The sequence below is a fragment of the Saimiri boliviensis genome, chromosome 13 (assembly GCF_048565385.1).
Source record: "Saimiri boliviensis isolate mSaiBol1 chromosome 13, mSaiBol1.pri, whole genome shotgun sequence".
Taxonomy (NCBI): domain Eukaryota; kingdom Metazoa; phylum Chordata; class Mammalia; order Primates; family Cebidae; genus Saimiri; species Saimiri boliviensis.
Window position 1 is genome coordinate 50,077,247 of NC_133461.1, and position 3,693 is coordinate 50,080,939.

A 3,693-nucleotide genomic window follows, 5' to 3' on the forward strand; every position below is an offset into this window, starting at 1 on the left:
TTTGATCTTCTTTTGCCTGGGGTAGAAAAGGGAAAATGGGGTTTTCTAGGCTTAATGAAGAAAGATCATGGGAAAGGGGCTTCCACCTATACAAGATGATCTGACCTCTGCAATGTGATGTCAAGCAGGAAATTAGCAGAAAGTTATGCAAGGAATAAGCACTTAACATGGCTATTAGTCTTTAGGAATGGTGATTTCTGATATCTCACTAAGATCTTCATTTCTGAGCTGTAAGATTCATATGTTAATTCAAGCCTCAGTTAAAGCAAACAAACAAAGATTTAAACTATAGGCTTGTGTTAACTATGCTTTGAAGAAATCAATGGAGAGAAACTGTGTGCATGTCTGAAAAAGCAGCTATGACCTAGCTAAAAGTGATGAAAAGTGAAATCTCCAGACAAGGTCTATGGTAAAAGACGACCAAAATAAATCTGTGGAAAAGATCAGTGGTCTTGTGGGATTCTCAGAAATGATAATAGAAAACAAATTCACAATAGAGAATGTAGAGTTTGTGAAGTCGTTTCCTGTGAGATTTGGATTGTGTAGTTAGACGTTAAATAGGCAGGTAACACCTAGGGGCCAGAAAACTTGGAGTCTTTGGAGTTTACTCCCATTTGGGTCTCTGAGCATCATTCACAAGAGAATATAGATTGTAAAATAATTGGAATACATTATTCATTGAAGAAAACATATTGACAAGATAGGGGTTTTTGATAGACACTATTAATTGTCTGTCCCAAATCCTTTCTCTTCTTCCTCTTTTCTCACTGACCCTACATATCTCCTTGGGCAGCATTACGACCAGTGGAAAAAGCAAGCTTCCCAAGCTGCCCAGTGAGGAAGCCATGTGCCATGTAAGTTAAAGTCACCAGATGGCACTTGTGGGAAATTCCTTAAATGAGGGACATGCATGGCATGCACCATGTTGCATTTTGCCCTTTGCTTTTGCCCTTTCACTTTTAAAATATCTGTAGGGACAGATACCTGGGGATATAGCAGACACCTTGCAATCATGAAGATGACATCTGTTCTTTAAGGGTGGAGAATCAGGAAAAGAACAGGAGTGCTGTCCCTTATACTGTTCTGGAACCACCATGCAAACTTTGGACTTCCAACTTCTGGCCATCTCACTGTGTAAGAAAAATAAACTTCTACCAGGCGCAGTGGCTCATGCCTGTAATACCAGCACTTTGGGAGGCTGGATCACTTAAGGTCAGGAGTTTGAGACCAGCCTGACCAACATATTAAACCTGTTTCTACTAAAAATACAAAATTAGCCAGGTGTGGTGGTGCACACCTGTAATCCTAGCTACTTAGGAGGCTGAGTCAGGAGAATCACTTGAACCTGGGAGGTGGAGGTTGCAGTGAGCTAAGATCACACCACTGCACTCCATCCTGGGCAACAAGAGTGAGACTCCATCTCAAAGAGAGAGAGAGAGAGAGAGAGAGAGAGAGAGAGAAATAAACATTTTTCCTACTCAGTTAAGACATTATTTGTGTTTCTGTTACATGAAGCCAAACAAAATCCTAATGTTATAATTTTTATTTTAGTGGTTTTTTTTTTTAAGCCTCAAACTTCTACTTGTTGTTTCCTTTTCTTTCATTTCCAAAGGGAATGATCTTGGTCTGGCATTTCTGATGTCTGCATTTAAAGTTGCCATATAAATCAGCAATGTGTTTTCTGCTGCGATCACAGAATATCACAGACTGGGTAATTTATAAACAATAAAAGTTTATTTGGCTCATGGTTCTGGAGGCTGGCAAGCATGGTATTGGCATCTGGTGAGGGCCTCATCTCATGGTGGAAGGCAAAAGTCACAATGCAAAGGACAAGCAATCAGGAGAGACAGAGAAAAAGTAGGCAGGCCCCTGCTATAATTAGCTTCTCTTGAAATGAAAGCATTGACCATCTCCTGAGAGCTCTGCCTCTAAAGTGTCCCCTCTCTCAATACCATCACAGTGGCAGTTAATTTCAGCAAGAGTTTTCGGGGGGGCTGTTTAAACCATAATAATCATGTTAGAAGATTTTTTTGGTCTGTCTTTATTACACATATGCAGCCCCCTTGTTAGTAACAGTAAGATGGCCCCCTGGTTTTAGCAGGACCATGGAGATAAAACCAAGGTGACTTGCCTACTGAGAACTGTGTCCAACTGGCTGATTTCATTAGCTTTGTTGCTTGACTTTAGGAAATGACTGGTCCAAGATGAAACTCAGCTAGTTTTTCTCCCTCATTATGTTTATATATTAGTTGTTTTACCACTCTTTCAAAGTTATAAGCTTCTGACTCTCTATCTGATTTCAAGGGTCTGAATTCAGTTACTTCCAGGTAGTTTTACTTACAATATCAAAAATTTGTTATTTTCTAAGTAGATGATATGTTATTGTCTTTATGCTGATAGACTGTGTTAATGAGCAGAAATGGGGGTGAAATAAGATTAAATCCGTGATAAACTGAACTAATCCCACCTTTAAATTTTCAAATTTGGAGAACAGTTGGATTGTTGAACCAGCTTAACAATCCAGTTTTGTTTCATGTCACCACAAGAGATTCTGGGGGAAATTATGTGAGCTTTGATTAATGTATAGAATTTGATCTCTCCAGGACATAAACTTTTTAAGCACACCATCCTTCAGCACTATTTTTATAGTCTCAGTGATGAAATACAGCTTTGTATTTTATTTTAGTATGTTATCACTGAAGTACCTTGTCACTTGTCTGAGTTGGGTATTAGTCTCTTTGATGGGGTGTTATCTAAATTATGTATCAGATTATGTTCCAAATTATTTTGTAATAAATTTCATTATGTAAATTTAAGTTATACAGCATAATATTATGGGACATATAGATAGTACAAAGATTACGATAGTGAAGCAAATTAACATATTCATCAAAATTATTTTTCTAATAAGTGTCATATAAATTTAAGTTATATGACATGTTATGGGATACATATAGATAGCAAAAAGTTACTGTACTTAAGCAAGTTAACATTCATCATCTCACATGGTTACTCAGTTTTCTTTTGTGATAAGAGCAGCTAAAATCTACTCATTTTCTATAAATCCCATATGCAATAGAATTTTATTACCTATACTTCTCATGTTATATATTAGATCTCTAGACTTGTCCATCCTACATATCTGCTACTTTGTATTCTCTGAACTATGTTTCCATTTCCTCTCTTCACTTCTGATAACCACTGTTTTGTTGTCTATGTAATTTGAAATTTTTCTTAAGATTTCGAATATAATAGAGATCATGCAATATTTCTAGCCACTCATGAAACTGAACTGGGATAATTGAGTAAATAATTATTTTACTTTTTAATTAATCTTTCTTATATGTATGTTCAACTCACATTTATTTCAATGTTTATTGGGGTCTTCATTTAGAAGTTTGCTGATGCTTTTGTAACTAGAAATATGCCATAGGAATTTAACTCTTGTTTATATCATTTGGTCTGTGTTAAAATTGTTTTTTTTAAATTTATCATTTATTTTAAAGTTAGTTTCCAAGAACCCATCAATGATATTCAGTGAGGACTTATTGTATTTTAAGCTGATAACAAATTAACTTATATCACATACAAAAACCTTAGACCTTTACCCCTCACACACACAATTTACGTTTTGTCAATTTACATTTACATGTAAATGTACATCATCATATAATCCTTCACAACTTATTGTTG